The sequence below is a fragment of the Amblyomma americanum genome, chromosome 2 (assembly GCF_052857255.1).
Source record: "Amblyomma americanum isolate KBUSLIRL-KWMA chromosome 2, ASM5285725v1, whole genome shotgun sequence".
Taxonomy (NCBI): Eukaryota; Metazoa; Arthropoda; class Arachnida; order Ixodida; family Ixodidae; genus Amblyomma; species Amblyomma americanum.
This window is the reverse complement of record NC_135498.1, coordinates 146,754,339-146,776,658: the sequence shown is the minus strand read 5'-3', so window position 1 is coordinate 146,776,658 and position 22,320 is coordinate 146,754,339. Positions and strand designations below refer to the sequence as shown.

Genomic DNA, 22,320 nt, shown 5'->3' with positions numbered 1-22,320 from the left:
TTCACAGAACACACAGCGGTCACGAGTTTGCCCAATTCGTGCTTGAATTTCATCTGCAACCATTTTCCACAGACCCGTCTGTTTCTTGAACTTTTTTCTTAACCGATATTTCCTGGCTTGCCCCACCATCTGCTGCCCAAATATTTTTTTGACAATTTTTTTATGCCACCTTTTCCATTTTTCAGTCAGTATTCCTCATGGACAATTAAATTAACTATACATGCATAGTAACTGTACATTTAAGCAAGCAGCTTTCCTCGTCCAATGCTTTTTCATTTTTCAATTGCTCCTCAAATTCTACCTTGCCGCTAGCTTCCCTGCCTTCCATGTCATTTCACCTTGTACCCCCTGATTCGATGTCCTTCCATGTGCTCCCGACTCAAGCCTACCTGCCCCATTATGTAAGCTTGCTTGAACCCCGATCTCATGAACCGGACCGCATTGCCTTCATCTTTAAGCGGTGCGAAACACAGGACATAGTGGAAGAAACACGAGACGACACGGGCGCTAGCAACTTACTTTTTATTTCAAGAAGGGTTAGTTTTATAGGCATCAAAAAACAACTGAAAAACACAAAAACCGAAATCATAAAATCGCGATAGTCGTAAAACCGTACATGCATTCAGCGAGTTTAATCGCCTCATTTTATCAAAGCCAACCAGCAATCTTAACACATGTACCTGCTATCAACCTGTTGCCACACATTCCCAAGAGCGTGAATCTCTTTTTCCACGAGATTGATAGAAGGCGAAGTGACACGTTTCTGACTCCTGCCTTAGCAGAAACCCCTCAACCAACTCTCTGCAGGTCCGATCTGGGTGGCTAAACAATATATTTGTCCTGTCCAATTGGGGAAACAATGTTTACATTTCTGACAGTGCACAGCAAGGTTCGACGAAACTGCCCCTTTTACTGATTGTCGATGTACGTCTTGCCGCAGGAGAGCGGGATAGAATAAACAAACCGCTCCGGTATCGCAATCGACGAGCGGTTTTTTATGTGACACTGCATCTATTCGTCCCTTGGTCATCCCGGCCCTCAAGCTCCTTTGCGTTTCTCTCGTGTTTCGCGCTGCTTAAAAACGAATCCATTCCAACTTGCCCAGTTTTCTGTTCTCATTAACCCCATTGCTGAAAGTCAGACTAGGAACCATCACCATATTACAGTTCCACAGTGCCCTATTTTTCATGACAGCTGCATTCTTACTACCTTTAATCATTACATAGTTTTTGTGCTACTTAAGATACTCAGCACCATTCTTTATCCACACCCAAACATACTTGTACCTACCTCTAGCATGACATCCTGTATCCTATGCTCACTGCCGATTTTTTCGTTACTGAACTCGAGACCTAATCTATTTTCCTTTGTACCTCAGATGTCTATCAGCTTCTGCAAATCTTCAATATCAGTCCTGGTAATGAATGTTCAGTCCATTCCCCTTGCCCGAAAAGAAAGGCTGAAGCCAAGTCCAGTCCCAGTCCCCTCCCCCCCCTTCCTAGTTTGGTCTCTATTTGTAGGTACAACATGAACAATGAAGTTGACAGAGGACACCCTTGCCTAAGCCCCGTTGCATTTCTATAGGCTCCGATACATTTTCTTCCCATGTTACGAGTACTTTGTTTGAATTATAGTTATTCTTTAAAAAGATTAGTTACTCTATATGCCACATCTAATGTGCCTAGTATGTCCCGCAGATCATCCAAATTACACTGTCATGGGTTCCCTAGATATCCAGAAATGCTAGCCATAGGCACTTGAGTTCCTTTTCTGCTATTTTACTACATCTGTCAGTGAGAAGCAATTGTCCTCTAGCCTCCCTTGTTTCTACGACCCAATTTGAAGCTCCCCTAGCACACCTTCATACTCCACCAATGGTTGCAGTCTCTATAAACTGCATCACTGTCCTGTTAAGCACTGATCTCACTGTTATAGGACGGTAGTTGCGCTCACTACCTCAATTTTGCTCACTACCTTTCAAAGTCTGCGATTTTGGCCCAATGACTTTGTTAGCCTCATTAGAATGCAATCAGGTCCTGTCAGCTTGCTACTACTAACCCGCTTTCTGCCCGACGTGTCTATCCGCCTCAGACGAAGTGTATGCAACATTTCTTTGTTCTTTAAATTTTTCTGTCATCATCATTCCTACATCTTGCGTTGCCTTATTTCTTTCTAGCCAAATACCGTGAGCCAGATATAAACCTGTGCTCTACACTAGCCTTATCACTCATGGAGTCCAGATGCTTTGACAGAGGAAAATTCCTAATGGATCTCACTTAACTGGCTCTGGGACTGATAGATGATCACCATTTCTTGCGTAAAACACTTTCGCCTGATGTTCCATGTTCTCAGAAGAACTGGCTCTGGGACTGATGGACGATCACCATTTCTTGTGTAAAACACTTTTGCCTGATGTTCTCAGAAGGTTGCACATACAGCTAGTGGGTCATCCTGTACGATACCTGTGCATTTGCAACCATATGAACCCTTTTCTTTTAATTTTCTCATCAACCAAAAAGGATGTCTTCCTTCGACACCTTCTACAGTTCATGAAGTTACCCCATTCCTTGTCCTCTGTTTCAGGGCTGCTTTTTTTATCACTGTGTGCTAATTAGCTCAACTCTGTTTTACTGCAGCTAATTTTGTGTCTACTTCAGCTTCTGGTTCCCCACTTGCTTGGAATATCTGTGTTCCCTGGAGGCTTCCTGATGTTTTTCTACGGCTTCTTAACCTTCCCATCCCAAATCCCAATAGCTGTTGTGTTTGCATAGTCTTTTCCCTTTAGCACATCTAGCTCTAAAAGTTTTGTTAAATTTGTGTGAATCCATTCCTTTATAGTATGCTCAGAAATTACTGCCCGATTTTTTTTTCTATTTTCAATTGCTTTCCCAAGTAAAATATTGTTACGGGGCAATGCTATTTGCATTTCTGTACAACAGTTAAGGGTTAAAATGAAGAATTCCTAGCAGGGAGCACCAACACGAACAAAGAGCCACATTAACCTCCTCTTGTTCGTTTGTCCTTTCACGCGAGAGGCCACTTCGTCTTCCACTGCCACTTCATCGTAACATGACTCCCGGCGGCACGAGCGCAGTCTCGGCGCCGGGCTGGTGATCGAGAAGCGACGTGGTAGGGCTTGAGGCGCATGACGTGAAGAATATCGGTGGGTGGTCTACATGATGAGAATGCAGGCGTACGAGGAGCAACTTCATACGTGATGTCGGTGACCTGATCGCCAAACCACCGTGCTCTTCACGGACCAATGCCCTTTGCTGGCTGTCCTCGCTGAAAGACCCTTTTGGGTGTCTTGGCCGCTGGGCGCTCCACCTTCAGGAGTATTCGTACATTGTTATGTACAAGTCTGGACGTGTTCATCAAGACGCTGATTGCCTGTCTCGGTACCCTGTGATACTGACGATATCCCTTCCCTCTTTGGCATTTCCAGGAACAGGTGTGCGGAGACCTCAACTGGGATGCCAGGGCTTGTACGACATGCCTGCAAGGACACAAACCAGCACTTCTTGGTGGATGGGTGCCATGGTCAAGTCTTTGCTCAAAGATGCCAACTATTTACACAGCCAAACAAGTTCCATTTTGGAAAATGATCAGAAAATAAAACATTCATATGCTAGAATTCCATTTCATTTGTACACAGCAGAAAATGCTGATGCGTATATTCTACAGCTCTACATTTCAGGCACTTCTGATGACTTGTAAGGTAATGTTGGATTTTAAAGAGAGAAATATCTTGAGAATCAGCATGGCCGGGTACTGAGTACGAAGTGATGCATAGGTTATCAGGCCAACGAACGAATTATGCAGCCTGCAATGGATGGATAGCACAGAGACTGAGACAGACAGGCTTGTTCATTTCATGGCCCCCTTTGGTAGCCTCTTTTGCATCATCCTTAAAAATCAATTCTGCTGCAATCCATCACCTGTACTCACTGCTGTACTACTTTCAGTGCATGTTCGGAAACAAGAGTCTGGAAAGAACCCTAAAAGCTGTTCTATCGAGACTGTGCAAGGCCTCAAACATGCCTCTGCTTTGAACTGCGCACCAAAAGTTCCAAAATAACAGTGCAAACTACTTCAGCAGGGAAAATTCAGATTCTACACCCAGTTTTGAGAACCTGCGAGAAGTGGAATCGCTAAGCATGTCCACTAGTAATTATGCTCGTTGCCCCCAACCTCAAAAAAATGTTCTGTCATCAATGACAACTCATAAGGGCTGAAAGAAGAATACTTTTACGGAATCCTGAACCAATATCCATACAAAAACCAGAGAACTATATTGGCAGAAGCAGTGATAGCATACAATTTTCGTCATTTTGAACAGCGCTCGAGAACAAGCGCTGTATTGCTGCTCTTGTCTTCTCGGCAGCAAGCATTAAACCATGTTCATTAATGCGTTCTTTAAACTGAAATGCTATATTTGCCTTCTGCATAACTTGTAGAAATCTTAAAATTCACAGATGATTAATGTGAAAAGGAATGTGTTGGCAGGTGGGCTCCAATTTTGAGCACGCTGGCTCTTTGCAGTCTTTGTGCGGTCATGCAAACGAGCACGTGCGCACCAGTTTTGGTCACCAAAATAGCCCCACAGTGCGAGAGGCTGGCAGGCAAACACGCAGGAAGGAAGGCTGCTTGTATTTTTTCCATTGCTTTTAGATTTGAGATGTTGTGCAATGTGCTGAAATGAGATGTGAAGTTGGATCAAGCTTAGGCTTCAAACAAGCCACGCATTCAAACATGAGAGCATGCCGCCACTTGCACATGCCAGTCCAAGTTCAAACTATCGCACAAGGATGAAAGTTGATATCCAAAGCAAAGTGTTAGAAGCTTGCAGTTTAACATGCAGGGAGAAAGGCTGCGGCAATGGCCAAGCTGTCTAAAGCAGCAGCAAGCAAAACTGTGTGCCACCGCAGGTTCGAATCCCGCAGGTTCGTGAGACCGTAAGTATAGCATCTCTTTTCTGTTCCATGCTCTGCTGGACATACATCAGACGCTGGATTTTTGTTTGTACAATCATTCTAATGCCAACATATTAACATCAAGTGTGAACTTCTCTATTGCTGTTGTCAACACATTTTCAATGTCGCATTGTTGACAAAGTTACAATTTATAAGCCCATTTTCGAGGTGCTGACAGCATTCCACATACATTGCATTTATTATAAGAACTGTTTGTTACCTAGATGACCAGCAGGCACGTGTCCCAATGAAGCTTAGAACATCATAAGCTCTGCACAGCATTCCTTGACCGTGACCTGTTTCGAATGATGCAGGCCAGGTCACGGGTAACATAACAGGTACATAAGATTTGTCTGCTATATTGGAGATTGTGAGCACTCTCGCATCGATAAACCTGATCCCTTTATATCGCATACTTCCTGTGCAATGAAGTGCAGCGCTCAAAAATGGGCATGGGCTTCCTACAGTGCTGTTGATGGCAGTGGTGTGACCAACAGCGCTAAGGACACCTGCATGAAGGGAATACAAGTGAAGCATTGAAGTGCACAAAGAAAAAAAAAAGACCTGCCAGCCAAAGAAAAAAATTTGTTACTCCCCTTCAAGGGACAGCAAGGACAAAGTGAACTTGGCCTGTATTGATAGGGTACCACACTAATCCAAAACAAATTACCAAAAACAGCTGCGCTAACATTTTGATTCCTTGGCTAAGTTAGCTGGTTATGGTCTATGGGGGTTTAACGTGCCAAAGCGACTCAGGCAACGAGGGACACCGTAGTGAAGGACTCCGGAAATTTCGACCACCTGGGGTTCTTTAACGTGCACTGACATCGCACAGCACACGAGCCTCTAAAATTTCGCCTCCATCGAAATTCGACTGCCGCGGCCGGCATCGAACCCGCGTGTCACGGACCAGCAGCTCAGCGTCATAACCGCTCAGCTACTGCGGCGGCTCGGGGTACCAATACGTTTCGAGGGCCGACGAGTTTGCAGAAAGAGGAGCTCCCGTCAACACTCAGAATGTGCTTGAAGCCCTCGATATGCATCCCAGCGTTCAGATACTTTACCGATCCAAGAGACCACGCCGAGAGTAGTTCGCTAACGCCGAGGCCTGTGGGCTATATGCTAGCCACGAGTATTTTTGGCCGCTGTACCTGACGCGTGATCGCAAGGCGTACAAAAAGCGCTTAATACCTAGCTGCAATTACAGTTACAGGTGCTGTCTTTTATCAGCAGCTGTGGCAAGTCATCGTACGCATTTACTGCCTTGATGCTTCCCCACGAGTAGTCAGATTAGCATAGTTTTCAGTCATTACCCGCTGATAGTGTAAATTCTTGCTGCCGGGAAGCCTGTCCAGCTTCCAAGGAATTACAAATGATGTACTCGGGATGTATTACACACATAGTCTTCAGGGCATAAATGGAGAGAGCACCTCCGTACACGGCGATACCCTTCGTCTTCCAAGCGGGTCAGTACTAAAAAAACTGCTTCACTGCTGTTCAGCTGCGGCATTGATACACCACCATGGCACCACTGCCCCGCTGTGAATCGGCACCGCTGTTCGCACAACTCGCTACGTCAATTGTTTCGAAGTTTTCCCTGCAGCAACCTCCATCTTGGTCGGTACCAACAACGCAGTACGTCCGCACACCGTGGCTGTAAGTGGCATGGAAGTAGTGCGCAGTGCTGAAGTGCAGGATGAAGATTAAAACGAACAGACCCTTCGCAGGTGCGTGCCGAGCCATCAACTCCGTACAAGATGCACTTACGAGGGTAGTACGTGGCTCTCTTCGTCTCTGCTGCTGCAACCTGCGCCGGGCGAAATCCGAAACCACTCGAACCGAAGGGCGGAAACTGAAGCGGCCGCCTGCGGGGCCGCCAAGGTTCCGTTTCGTTTGAGAACATTTTAGGTTTCGTTTCGCCTTCTTGGCATGATACAGGCGCCCTGAGTGTTGCAAAACTTATGCGATATTGAGACGCGTAACCTTCATGCATATTTGTCACAGATTCATGCTGATGCGCCGTGCGCCTCACTGCAACAGACATTTTAGTGTTTGCTCTTTTCTGCCCAATAAAAGATGTGTTTACAGCAAAAGTGGTACCTCTGTGATACAGGCCAACACCAATTTCTTCTCAGGGCCCATGAAATATAAGGGTTGCTCATGCAGACTTATGAGACAAAAATGTGTAAAAATCTAAGTGCAAGCCTCACTCAGAATTTTGCCACATATGAAAAGATTTTCTTCTACATGGTCTGTAAATTTACTTGTGGTATTAATTCTGTGCTGCTCCTGATTGGGGCGCCGGAATGGCACCTGCCGGCTCCCGCCTTCGTGAAATTAAAGCGCACCAAAATGCGCGCGCACATTTCAGCTTGTCGAGTTGTGGTTCGCGCTAGCTGCTCCGCTGTGGTAATCGCACCCTCAAAGGACTGTCACCGCCAGTCAGCGTGTTTTGGCACTACCTAGTGGGTCATATTCTCTGACAGAGATCAAAAGATTTTTAGCAAGCGTAGTGCCCACGCATCGGAAGCAGTAGGCGCGCTGAGAAGCGTGCTCCTGCTATCGCGCGCGCGCGCTCGCCGCTTGCGAAAAACGATGGAGGGTCCTTCGAAATTGTCGTGTCAGCGCTGCGGTATGCAGTGCGCGAACAAATGGAACTTGAAGCGGCATCTCTTGAACGTCCAGAAGGAGGTCACCGCTAATTCGAGGCAGCCAAAACATGTGTGTGACCTGTGCAAAGAGAGCTTCTTCACGTTGAATGAACTGCAGTCACACTACATCAGCGGTCACGATTTCCGTCCAACATACGAGGAGCTTCGCTTCCCGTCAATGCCAGGTAAGAATGTTTATTTTTCCACAGAATCAACTGCACACATTTACTGCCCTGAGTTTGCTGTTTGTTGCTCCTTCCTTGCTGGGAAAAAATGACTTTTTTTTCAGGTAATTTTAAAGGAGTATAAGCAACAAATTTTGCTTACTTCTATTATTCTTTTTAATGGTGCATAATATGTAATTTACATCGTTCACAAATAGAATTCGCCAGCGAAAACTAAACTTAACAGTTGAAACTCCATTACATTGAACTTAGTTGCATCGACTTATTTTTTATACCGAATAATTTTTAAGCACTGTAAATCTACAATGTGAATGTGTAGGAAAATGTAAGGCTATATCGTACAGAAATTAGCCGTCACATCGATACGTTGAACATCAGGCAACGCCAGATGACTCAAGAAACTGGCCTTCCCTCAACACGGGTTAGCTTCCCCGCAGGTCCTATTGAACTTGCACAACGCTGTGATGGAAGCCAACAATCACCGCAACCAAGGAGCACAAGCAGCATAGTGACTGTTGGCTTCAGTCATGTACGTCATAACGAGACCCTCTTTCACTTCCCTTGTCTGCTCAATCGGACAACTCCAGTCGACCCAAGAGGCTGGCTTTCGCACACCTCCAAAGGTAAGCTTTCCTGAATGGACCTGCGGGTGCTATTGGCAGTAGCAGTGCATGCAGTTCAATGATAGCACGGATTTTTTATGATGTAGGTGGCGGGTGCGTACCCTGCCAACCTGAATATGTGTTTGGACCGAATTTGACTGGCCTAGCCTAAGCTCTCGAACACACGACGGCACTAATTTTCTTGAATAACCCCTTGCTTTCTGGTTGGCGCAACTAGTTGATCAGCCTACCCAAGGAGACAACACGCTCGACTTCATCTTCGCGTCAGTTCTGGACAGGATTAGCGCTATTTGCTGTTCTGAAGGATTTAGTGATCATGCGCTGCTTACTTTCACGGTTTCCATGTCCTCGTGTAGTCGTGCCTGCACACAAACGTATTTTCGATTACAACCGTGCTGCCTACAATGCAATTAATCTTGGCTTGCAAAGTTTTTTTGATACATACCTACTGACATTTATTCACCGTTCTATCAGTGACAACTGGCTTCTGTTTAAACATCGCTTACTGGAATTAGTACAGTCCCATATACCATTACGCTACTTTCGCATGAATGCGTCTAAACCATGGTTTAACCAGATGTTGCAAGCATTAAAAAACAAGAAAAAAACGACTTTTCAAAACTGCCAAATGCATTGGCACACCAGCATCATGGCAAAAACACAAAGCTGCCGATAAAGAGTACTCCAGTGCCATTCGTAAAACGAAGTTGAAATATTACTCCCACGACCTTCAATCGCTTATGATGTACAACTCCAAAAAATTTTGGAAAACCATAGCGCCCACTGACACTCCTGCTCCGATTTCCTTGTTGAATGGCATTGGTGTTTCAATTAATCAAGATGGATGCCCGCTTATATTCAATAATTATTTTACTTCAGTATTCACGTGGGAAGACCATTCCAGTATTCCACCATTAGCAGATATAGATTACCAATACATGAACCCCACAGAAATAAGTGCCACCGGTATTGCAGCATTAATTACAGTCTCAAGATATAAATTTCCACTGGTGTGGATAATACTAATACGAAATTTCTATAAAACACTGCCATACATTCAAGCACTATTCTGTTCCATATCTTTCGTCAGTAACTGTCATCTGAAGAAATTCCAAAGGACTGGAAAATTGGCAAAATTATCCACATGTTCAAATCAGGTGACAAAAATGCAGGCAATTAATGCCCCATATCATTGACATCTGTCCCATGCAAGACCCTCGAACACATCATCGTATCAGGCATTCCGCAGAATCTCGATAGTAGGTTTTTTACTAACCAGCATGGGTTCAAGAAAGGCTTCTCAAGTGAGACTCAACTATTGGAATTTACTAATGAACTGCTACATAATATGGACGAGAACTTTCAAACAGACTGCGCATTCTTAGACTTCTCCAAAGCATTTGACTGCGTCGCTCATTCATGTTTAATAGCTAAAACCACCTGCCGTAGCATAGACTCATTAACGACCTCATGGATAAGAAATTTCTTGTCGTCTCGAAAGCAGTTTACAGTTGTTAACGGTCACAAATCTTCATTTAGTGACATCCTCTCTCGAGTACCTCAAGGTAGCACCCTGGGCTTATTGCTATTCCTCATTTACATAAATGACCTGCCATCAAACATTAATTCCACTATTCACTTGTTCGCAGATGACTGCATCATTTACCGCAAAATACGCTCATCTGCCGATCACCTAGAACATCAAAGAGACCTCGATTGCATAACCGCTTGGTGCACATCATGGCAAATGTCACCTAACAACGAAAGGTGCAAGTTAATGATATTCAGCCACAAAAAAACTCTTCTTTCAGTGTCCCTGCGTGTTCATTGAAATGCCTCGGCGTGCATTTCTCGAGTAACCTCTGTTGGTCCACTCACGTAGAGAAAGTAACAGCTAAAGCATCACGCTCATTACGATATCTAGAACGTAATCCTCATGGAACTCCTGCTACTACCCGTCAGTTCACCTACCAAACATTTGTTCGTCCACAACTCAAATACGCATCTCCCATCTGGTCACCTTATCAGGCTTAATTTTCTTCAATCGGTTCAGAATCGTGCTGTATGTTTCATTTCCAGAAACTACAACTGTCACTCGAGCATAACAAACATCAAATCATCGATCGCTCTCTCTACATTGCAATCACGGAGATCAATTGCCGTAATCTGCCTACTTTATAGAATAATCTACAGTGCCTACACTTCAACGCTGCCTCTTGTACAACCAAACTGCACCTCACGTCATTCAAACAACCCTCTAAGCCTCCAACGCATTTCTGGTAGAGCAATTGCATTTACTTCATTGCCCTGCCGGAGGCTATCATTCTCTGGAATGGTCTTCCGGAACACATCGTGAATATTCGCGACGCAGCTCGTTTTAACAGCCATTTTTTCAAGTTACTAACGTGTCATTAAACATTGCATTACGACAATGTCAGCACGATGGATGTTGCGAAAGGGCAGAACCTCCCCTTTTTCATGAAACCAGAAATCATAAAAAGTTGAATAAGGTGAGAAGTAATGCAATGTCCCCACAGCATACAACATTCTGAAAAGCATGCTGAGCACCACTTTGAAGAACAAGGCTGACACTTGAGCTAAAGCGGAGAAGAGACCCGACAGAAAAAGCAAGTGTGCAATGCTTGCAGAATGCACTTTTGGTTGCGGTAACCTGCATGTCCAACCGAAACTTGCTGACGAAGACATCTTGCCAAAGTTATGGATAACCAGACATCACTAATGCGAATTATGACGAGGGCTTGAGAGAACTTGCGCCCATGTGCTTCAATATGCTTCAAGCATTTCGCAATTGCACGTTGATAAGTCTGCAATCTGAGCTGTTCGTAGTCCATCAATAACACTGCAAAATGATAGTTTGGTTTATAGGGGTTTAATGTCCCAAAGTGACTCCGGCTATGAGGGACGCCGTAGTGCAGGGCTCCGGATATTTCGACCACCTGGGGTTCTTGAACGCGCACCGACATCACACAGTACACGGGCCTCTAAAATTTCGATTTCATCGAAATTCTACCGCTGCAGCCGAGATCGAACCCGCGTCTTAGAGGTCAGCAGCCGAGCGCCATAACCACTGAGCCACCGCGGCAGCTTTGAAAAATGAGTTCTCTGCGAGAAAATAAAGACAAAGGAAAAAAAAATTCATGGCTATTTCACTTGAGCACACTAAGTTGCTATCATAGGAATACATTTATTTCATCTAAACGAGTCCTTGTGTGGTTAAATTTATTGCTACTGTCATATCGAATTACACGTTACATTGAACTTGAGGGCAATTTTTCTGACAGTTTGATATATGCAGGTTTGACTGTATAAATGAAGCTCATCTCTCGTTCTGTTTCATTTCCAACAACCTAAAAAAGCTGTGACATCAGAGATCGGTATAGGCCACGTGAGGAATAACAAAAGAGCAATATAACTGTTGCTAGTTCATTCATTGCCTTTGTTGCTCTTGAACACCACGAAAGAATTCAATGGTGAAATATTTTGTGGCTGCAGGTGCATCCCAGGCAATGATGCATATGTGCATTACACATTTTAAGAGAAGGAAACAAAATTTGGCGTCTGCATACCACTTACTGTAGTTAGAAATCATGTGCTACTTAGATGAATACAGAGCACATAAATGCGACACAAAATCAATGTGCATTTTATATAGAAATATTAGGCAGAGAAATTACATTTTTTTAACAATTACATACAATATTTTGCACATATTTAAAAAAATTTTTACCATGTGATCATTCACAATTTCAAAAACAATTTTGCTGCTACTAACGATGCGTCGTACAGAACAGTCCAGGCAATCCTCATGTCCGATTTCAACATGCGCCATCTTGCTGTCGATATGTGTATTTCAATTTTCTTAAAACTTTTTCCAGCTTATAAAAGCTGTGTTTTCAGTTAATGCTTTCCTTTGTCATTACAAAGTGACAGTCTTATTGATGCAGGTCAACTTAAATTTGTTCTGTGTCCACTTACTGTTTAAGGGGGGACCCGGGTCTTAGCGATCGAAAATCGGCCCAAAAAGCGAATTTTCAATGTCTCCATTTTCGGGATCCTGGCACATTTCCGCACCTATTTACAAATTTTTATGCAAAAATAATCAGTATTTCCGACGCTAGATGAGCCGAAAGAACCGAAACCGCGATCGCGGCCCTTTAAATTGAGGACAAATCATGCCCGATTTCTACTGCTCGCAGCTCGGGTAGAGTGTACTAGAAAGGTTTCGAGTGGGCCGAATAACCGGCTCCGCGCTTGCTAGGAGGTGAGGCGCTCCGCGTTGAAAATGCTGCGGTGGCGCTGCGGTCGAAGTGGATTGGGTTGCGCCGGAGCAGACGAAGCGCCAGGAATGTTCTCGAGCAGCTAGCGGCGGCGGTTTTCTTTGCGTAGCTCGTTCTTTTGTGATCACTGTTTTATCCTGCAGTTACCATCAAAGTGTGTGGCATGCCTAATCGAAGGCATCGTCACTGCTACGCACCGGCTACGCGGGCGTCCCAGCCGAGAAGAAGCTGTCGTTGTTCAGCGTCCCGAAAGATGCGGTTCGAAGGAAAGCCTGGGAGCGGAACCTCCATCGCGCTGAGAAGCCTCTGGATGAGAACTGCGCAGTTTGTGAACTGCACTTTGAAGAACGGTACATACTTCGTGACTACGTGCACGTAGTGGCCGGCAAAGAAGTGAGAATCGCGCGCGGAGTGCCCGCGCTCACACCGGAAGCAGTGCCCACGCTTTTGCCCAATACGCCGAAGTATTTGAGCTCAAAGGCACCCCCGAAACGTGCACCACGCAAGCGTCTACCGTGCTCGAAAGCCCGGGCTGCAAAAGGAAGAAAGCCTGCACGAGTGTACCTACGGCCGTGCACGACAGTGGAAACCGCGACGAGTCGGCAGTGGAGTGCACGCAATGGCCAGCTCTTGACTCAAACAATCTCAGGTACCTGAAGACCCCTTCAGCGTACTGGTCAGTGCATAATTTTTCCGACTACGAAGGCACTGCTTATGCACTGTCAAGCTTGGAAGCAAGTTCTGGCACGGTGACCTCTGAAAGGGCTGTTCTAAACTCGTTGCTGAAGGTGCTGCGAAGACTGTGCTCGAAGCAGAGCGAGTCATTTCTGAAGCCTCCGATTTTCTTGCATGTCCTGGTGCGCACTCTACCTCTGCTATTTTATAGAAAGATCTCACTGCAAAACTTCTGGAAAAAACAACAGTCATTCATGGGGCCTTCCACAGCAAGACATGCACAGGGATGACAACAACCAAAGGTAAAATTGTGAAGTGAAGTGACAGATGCAGAGTAGTACACTATTTCATGTGCAGTAAACTGTGAAGGTCACGCCCTGTGCTACTGAGGGCAAGATTAGGTTAAAAGCCAAATCACGATGATTAATATGCGCGCTACATGTGGTAGCAACAGTCCAGAAATTAAGCAACAAGCGTATTTTGCAATTTGTGTTGCTTTGTATCGCTGACCGAGGCATATGCAATGCAAAAGTGCTGTGATAAGAATTGGAATAGGAGTTTTGTTAATATTACTAAAATATATCAAATTACCCAGGTGTGTTTGCTCAAGCATGCGAACAAAACCTTTTATTGTTCATAAAGCCCTTTCACGCTATAGTGCACTTGCATAAGTAGAATGATAAGTGATGACAAATTTCTCAAGTATTTTGCAATGAACTTTGGTAGTAGCTTCACTACTTTTGACATTCATTCTTATTTCAAACAATATTGCTCTTCTTACATAATTGTGACTAACTGGTGTGTGACATGAGGGCTTAACAAAATACCTAATTTCTTTTCAGGAGTCCCATGCCTTTCATGCCGTTATCTGCGCAAGACCCTGCTGACACGGATGTCTCGGCTCAGAAACCGTCGTCACAAGCAAATCACGACAGTGGGCCAAAAGCTCAGGTCTATGTTGCAGAAGCACAGGCGCCTGTCCAAGAGACTAATAAGCCTGAAGGGACAAATCGAGAGCATGAAGGCACGAAATTCTGCAATAAAAGAAGAGACTTTGGCGGAAAGCATTGCTATGTTGCCCAAACAACAACAGGAAAGCGTGCGGCACTGCTTTGATGCCTGCAAAAGAAAGAGTACAAGGGGCATGAACTTTACTAAAGAATGGGTGCTTGAGTGCATTTTAATGAAAATGAGGAGCCCGAAACTCTATAGGCACATCAGGAAGCACAACATTCTTGTACTTCCAAGTAACACCACTTTGAAGAAGTACATTGCAGCATACAAAAGTGGCTTTGGATTCAACAAGAAAGTGATGGAAATCCTCAAACAAAAAACAAGCAAAATGGACAGCTTCAGTTGTCATGGGGGCCTTCTGATTGATGAAATGAAGTTGTCAGAGCACCTATCAATGGAAAAGTGTGCAAAGTTGCGTGGATTTGTTGATCTCGGCCCATTCACACCTCCCGAAGATGCAGGGCTCCCATGCGACCATGGAATGGTTGTCATGTTTGTCCCGTTCAGTGGGTGGTTTTCGCAGATAATAGGAACATTTGCAGCGAATGGAAATGTCAAGGGAAACCTGCTATGCAAAATACTTATTGAAGCGTGATTTTGGCTGAGCAAGCAGGACTCTTTGTAGATTTCGTGACCTGTGACGGTGCCTCATGGAATCGGAAAATGTGGACACTAATGGGCATTAAGGCATCTGCCAGCAAGATTACGTGCGGAGTGAAACATCCTGTTGACGCAAAAAGGAACCTGTATTTCCTTTCAGACTTCCCGCATCTACTGAAATGCCTTCAAACTCACTGCTGAAAGGTGGCTTTAATACACCAGACGGACGAGTAAGATTTTATCTGTTTTGAGTGTTCCAGCATAGTTATCCTGCAAAGTGACTAACAATGTGCTTCTTTTTTTATGATGCAGGTTTCAACATATTTTGTTAAAGAAGCGTTCAACTATGACAATGATAATGTGACGCTGAAGACGATGCCAGGGCTGACTTTTCTCAAGCGATAGAGTGATGGCTGAGGGGGAGGTACTCACTTGGTGTTTTGTGCTTACGCGCAGCAGTCGTAACGGTGACAAGTTGCGTGAACTAATCCGTGCTGTGTCGCGCTGCAGAAATGATTTAGAGCTGTTGAATGCTCTTCTCTCTGGACCCATACAATTTTGAAAAAATGCGGGTCACCCTCGCGTTCCAGCTCTTCGGTGACCGCGTGTTGCGTGGCTTGCATCATTATAAGGACAGACTTGGATCAAGTTATGGAAAAGGAGCCATAGATGCTACGGAAAAATTCTTCAGGTAACGTGTTTTGTACTCTCAATCTGTGCATGTGATAAGGCAGCATGTGCGACAAAAAGTTGTCTTCAGTTGTGAAAATAGTATTGCTCTAACCTGTAGTGACAGCGGATCTTTATTTTTTTCAGAACGATCAACGAACTGATCAAAACAATGACATCGCGCTACAAGTCTGAAGCTCTCTGGCCAAACTCAAGAGGTGCTGCTGCGTTGTCGGCTTTCCTGGAATACATCACTAAGTGGGAGGAGTGCACCGTAAACGGGGTTGGCTTCATCAGCAAGACAACGGCTGTCGGCTTTAGAGTGACATTGTCTGGAGTGTTGCGACTTTTGGAGTATTTAACCAAAGAAGTTGGATTTAAGAACTAAATGACGGCCAAGTTAAGCCAGGATCCAGTTGAAAACTTGTTCGGGGTTGTACGGCAGTCATCAGGGTGTCATGACCATCCTACACCTGAGCAGTTCTTGATAACTGTTAACTGCCTCAGCTTTTACAGCCTGGCCAGACCTGTTGATGGTGCCAGTGTTGAGCCACTAGTCCTCACAGCGCTACTTGACACAGGAAACATAGACCTGTCAAATTCCACAACCTTGGAAGACACAATTGACAGCTATATTTCAAGGGGGGACCTTGATTCCCTAGAGGATGCTGCCAGCCAGAAAGGCAACGGTGTTCCCAGTGAGCACAAAAGTCTAGTTCAAAAAAGAAGTGACTCGCGCCTTATCTACCACATGGCAGGTTATGTCGCCAGGAAAGTTGTGAAAAAAACTGGATGTGATGCATGTCGCACTCTCTTGCTTGTGAGCAATGCAGAGGGGAGGTCAGACCTGCACTCTGGTTTTACCAGCTTCGCTGACACAGGTGGACTGCCGTATCCATCTAAAGAGCTCTTTGAGTTCATTAACTACTTAGAGAGTGCCTTTACGGGCTGCTTCAGCATGAATCAATTACATGCTGACAGCATTCTGGATGTGCTGTCACTGCTCAGGACCAGAACAAAAACAATTGGATGCACAGTCCATGAAGGCGAAGTAAAGTGAAAGGTTGTGAAGTTTTATATTGTAACACGGCTCCACTTCCTGATTAAGGGCCTAAACAAATCAAATGATGAAAGGCGTCAAAGAATGAAGCACCTAAAAGTGCGCAGGTGTCTGTGACACTAACAAGCAGTACTGCTGGTTGCTTTCGCGAAATAAATGTTGACATATTTTGCATTTGAGTTGCACTTGCCATCAGTGGTTTATAATATACATCATTCCTGTCCAATTATTGGCATGTTTCACGGCCTTTTATTGCCATAACCAAAAATGTATTCATCCTTGTGCAACACCAAGAAAATATTTTGCTTGTACAACAGAACTTTGGTCAGTGATAGCCTGCCTGCTCACAACGAAAAGGTTCAGAGAGAAGTAAACTGAGTGCTGAGTAGTGTTCGAATCCCAGTCTTGCACTCAGCTGTTGCGATTTGCGTACGTGGGGGCCCTTGAGCGCTCCGACTTTGTAACATTTCTCGACTCTGCGATTCCAGACTTTCATTTGGAATCGCGCCCGAACGCATTCCTGCGCTTTATTTTTGTGCGCGTCCATGCATTCCGCGTAAATCTATTTCGTTCTCACGCTGACAGCATGCTTTCGCGATTCCACTGCCTAATACACATCGTCTGGTTAAGGAGTTTTTTTTATTACCATTGCATGACGACGGATATTTCATCAGTATTCGAAGAAGAAAAGTTATGGTAGACTCCGTGTAAGCTGCCAGGCCAGACATACACGCGAACTTGTGGAGTGCGCGGCAGTTGCAACTCGCCTGACGCGCACACGGAGGGGACGGTCAAGCGACTACAAGCGTTCTGAAACACCTCGGGGCCTATCTTGTGCCGTACTGCGCCAATGACCCCTGTTTGAATAAAAAGAATCAACCCGTACAGCCAAGATGCCGCAGAAGGGGCCACAGCGCACAGCTTGCGCCGCGTCTGCCGGCGCGCCCAGCGAATCCACTTCGATCACAGCGCCCTCTATTCTCTCGACAGCCAGCGCCTCGTTCGTCTCACTCAGATCTTTCTAGTACACTTAGAGTGAACTAGAATATATAATATAGTGGCGCGACCGGAAGGGAGCGCCTGGCTTTCCGGCGTCCCCTTACGCTCTGGAAAGCCGCTAGAGGCGCTGCTGCTCTCTTTCATACTGCGGCGCGGACGGCGGGGCCTCGTGGGGCACGGATAGACTTTCGTCAGGTTGCCTCTCCGAAGTTTGGCAAAACTGTTGTGAGTGTTTGTGCATCCGTTTGCTTTGTGTTTCATGCGAAGGGACTTCTCGTGTCTACCGTGTGCCTTGTGTATGTGCGCTTTCACCGCGTGCAGCCCACGGTATGGCGAAGAGGCGGACAGATTCCCACTGCTTCGCTCCGGGCTACCGCACGGGATACCCAAGTGGACCGAAAGCGTCGCTATTCGCGGCTCCGAAAGACGACGATCTTCGCAAGAAGTGGGATCGCAACCTTCACAGGAAGGATAAAACTTTCACCGTTTCTTCGGCGGTATGCGAACATCATTTTGAACCGCACTTAGTTCTGCGCGACTATGTGCACGTGATAAATGGCAACGAAGTGCGGATTCCGCGAGGGAAGCCGTCGCTTGCTCCGGGCGCGGTACCAACATTACTTCCATGCTGCCCTACGTATCTTTCCACCTCAACACCTCGACAAAGACCGGAAAGGAAGAGGAAAGTTTTAGCGACTACTCAAGTGCCGCGGAAGAGAGCGTGCCATCAAACCAGGAGCCGGTCCTGCAGCGACGAGGATGATGCTGGAGCGCAAGAGAATCAAGATTCGCTTGTAGCCGATCGTAATTCATTCTCTCTAGAATCTCTTCGGACCATGGAAGCTCCATCCAAGGATTGGTGCCGAATTGAGTTGGAGGGGGTCGAGACCGTAATATTTGCTACATCATCTGTCAAAATGGAGAAAAGACGAACTATGGCATGAAAAAGCTGTGTGTTTTACAGCATCAGGAGGAGAGTTCACTGCAAAGGTGTACATTCAAGGCATGCTGTGTGCTGAAAAAGTTGTGAATTTTGTGTGATGCAAGCAATATTTTGAAGGATGTACATACAAGTTTTGCTTGCAAAGGAGCCATGAACATTCAGGATTTCAGTCAGATTTCCCACTCTCTGACCATAAAGTTGGCAGCTGCAACTGCCAAAACTGCACATGGTGCCTTCAGCGCACAGTGCCTCGGAATAGTATCCACAGAAGGTAATTCCCTTTTAATTATAATACCAAGTGTTTCAGCCTAGGCGAACTAGAATTGTTAATATACCTTTTTTAGATACTGTGCCGGCCTCTGTGATGTGATGGCAGTGTTGGCGGCCATAAAAAAATGGATTGTTTCTAGCAAGCTGGTTCACTGATTTCTAACAGTTGACTTTTGACTGTTCAGCGAGCCCTCTGTTTTATTGGTTCACCTTCTTTGAAACAACCGGCTTGTGTTGTATTTGTGAACAGTGTCGCTTTCTTTGCTGGCATGTTTGCTCATGTGTGTGCTTTTGATTTTCTTTACTTTCAGGACAAATCTGCGACGTGTGCAAGATTCTCCGAAAATCCTTGCTTACCAGAAAATCATGCGTAAATGCCGCTGTGCGCCTGTCTACTGGAAGGGCCCTTGCTCATCGACTCAAGTTGCTTAAGCGGAAGACAGCACGACTTAAAAGCAACACCAACTCTCTGAAGGAGCAGTTAAATGAAATGATGATCCAAAACAAAGCTATTGCAGAGGGGGAACTGACTGAAAAGGTGGCAGCCCTTTCTCCAAAGCAGCGTGAGGCAGCACTGCATATCTTCAAGGCCTCGTCACGTAAAAGCACCAGGGGAATGAAGTTTTCTAATGAGTGGGTGCTTGAGTGCCTAATTATGAAGATGAAGAGTGCACGATTGTATGAACACTTAAGGAAGGAAAAAAACCTAGTACTGCCAAGTAAGTCCACACTTCGTAAATACCTGCAGCTGTACAGGACTGGATTTGGATTCAGCGAGAAGATTTTTGAAGTGATCAGCAAGACAACCTCCACAATGGACAATTTCTCGCGTCACGGGGGTCTCATAGTGGACGAGATGAAACTGTCGGAACACCTTTCCGTGACGACAGCAGGTCATGTGGATGGGTTTGTTGACCTTGGTGCCTTCTCTTCATCAGAAGACAAACACGCTGTCTGTGACCATGGAATGGTCATCATTTTTGTGCCTTTTGTTGGGAAGTGGACCCAAATACTGGGTGCATTTGCCACACGTGGAAACGTAGAAGGCAGTCTTCTGGCTAAGATCATGGTTGAAGCTGTGATCCTAGTGGAAAAAGCTGGACTGCGGGTCGATTTTATTACATCAGATGGAGCAACCTGGAACAGAAAAATGTGGACCAAAATGGGCATTGCTGCATCATTAACTGGGGCCAAGTGCAGCGCTGTGCATCCTATTGACCCTGATCGTCAGCTCTACTTCATCTCAGATTTCCCGCATCTGATAAAATGTCTGCGGAATGGGCTGCTCAAGTCTGACTTCAAAGTGCCTGAAGGAAAAGTAAGTTTGAATAATTTGTGCAGCTGAACTTCACACTATAGTTAGTTTTTGCAAAATGGTCATATATATTCGCTGACTATCACATTGCATTGGTTTCAGGTGTCCATGCAGGTGGTTCGGAAGGCTCTCAGAGTGGACAGCACCAGGAGTTGCGTCACTCTGCAGGCAATGCATGGCATCACAAACAGTCATACAAACCCCAACAATTTTGAGAGAATGAGGGTCTCATTAGCATTTCAGCTTTTTGGGAAAAAAGTCAGTGATGGGCTGGAGCTCTACAAGACCACGATCGAGGAACACTGTGGTGACATCACAGCTACAGTGAACTTTTTCAAGTGTTACACATTTGTTCTAATGTAGCACATTTTTGTTTCTGCTTAGTAGCCCTTTCTGTTATTATTGCAATTTGCATATAGTTATACTGTCAATGAACAAAGTAAAACCTTCTCTCCTTCCCTTTTGCAGAGTCATTCACGACCTCATCGAGATCCTGACGTCTCGCTTTCCTGCTGAGGCTCTGCGGCCGAACTCCCCTGCTGTGCAGAAACTTAATTCATTCCTGGAGTTTCTGGGGAGCTGGGTAAACCACACAAAGGGGCAACAAGGCTTCCTTAGCAAATCGACAGCTACTGGACTAAGAGTGACTGTAGCAAGCGTACTAGCACTTTTGAAGTACCTATGTGATGATCTTGGCTTCAGGTACCTCATGACGTCTAGAGTTAGTCAAGACCCTGTTGAGCGTCTTTTTGGAATTGTACGCCAGTCGTCTGGTTGCAACTCGCATCCAACGCCCCAGCAGTTTATTATCACCGTTAACTGAGTTTCAGCAACCTAGCACACTCAGTATCCAGAGGAAATTGTGAGGCTGGTGTCCTCAGCGCTCTTCTGCCTGCAGATGCTGGTGTTCAAGCTAGTTCAAGTGGTAAACAACAGCTTGTTGACAAAGTGCTTGACTCGGGAGATTTGAGTGCAGCAGAAGACCTGCTTACGGACAGTGCCCCAGATCATGCATCCTGTGTTGTTGCAAGCAGTGACAGCAGGCTTATTTTCTATATTGCCGGGTATGTTGCCCGGAAGTGCATCCTGAAGTCTGGATGTGAGGCATGTCTCGCTCGTCTCTTGATGACAAAAGAGGCTGCAGAATGTTTGAACTTGGCGTCATTGACCCGAATGAGAGATAACGGCGGCCTCCTGTACCCGTCAAGTGTGCTCTATGCATTTGTAGTAAATCTGGAGGAAGCCTTTACTGAATGCTTTAGCCTTTTGGAACTGCATTCTGACAGTGTACTTGATGTTCTTGGCCACATTAAGCAAAAGCAGAAGATTGAACTTGGATGCCAAGATCATTGTGAGCAAGTTGCAGCTGAAGTAATTGCATTTTATGTTACAACACGCCTACATTTTTTTACAAAAAGCCTAAACCAGGCTAGTCTCAAAAGGCGTCAAGGTGCAAAGCACCTTAAATTGAGCAGGTGCTAAACATCACTCTGCCCATTTTGAATAAATCACACTTTAGCCCTGCTTTTCTCTCTGATTTCTTCAGCACAGCAGCTGCTTACCATATGTGGAGCGCTGCCCTTACTCTGACTTACATGGGAAAACTCGATGATCAAGAATTTATCGGGGTGGGCGTAAGTGGGCCGAAGGTGGGAATCAACTCTTGCTAAATTTCCGCGCCATTAACAAACAGCATTGAGAAACGCCCGTCGGAATGTTTCCTGTTTTTCGCGCGCGACTTCGGTAAAAGGATGCAAGTTTCGCAAAATGTGTTATTAAATGCCTGCTTATGTCTGTGGACAGCTTATACTATCGCGCTCAGTATGACTCGCAACGCGCATCAGGTTTTGCGAGCTTATGTCAGGAAGCTATGCTAGTTCGTGGCTGTAACGAAGTTCGTATATAGCTGCTGAGAAGTTTTCATGGGTGCCTGGTACTGTGCAGCACAGCGTAATCTTTTGCTATTAAACGCAAACCAAGAGAAAGTGCCCGGTAAAGCATTGCAGGTCATTCTGGTCGCGACTGTACATGTTCAGCACAGTGTA

The 22,320-nt window shown here is 45.4% G+C and overlaps 2 pseudogenes; both read left to right on the top strand.

The window, feature by feature from the left end:
• Positions 1 to 9,712: 9,712 nt before the first annotated feature.
• On the top strand, positions 9,713 to 15,220 carry LOC144120131 (uncharacterized; annotated as a pseudogene).
• Positions 15,221 to 15,319: 99 nt separating this feature from the next.
• Positions 15,320 to 19,392, top strand: LOC144120129 (uncharacterized; annotated as a pseudogene).
• Positions 19,393 to 22,320: the final 2,928 nt, after the last annotated feature.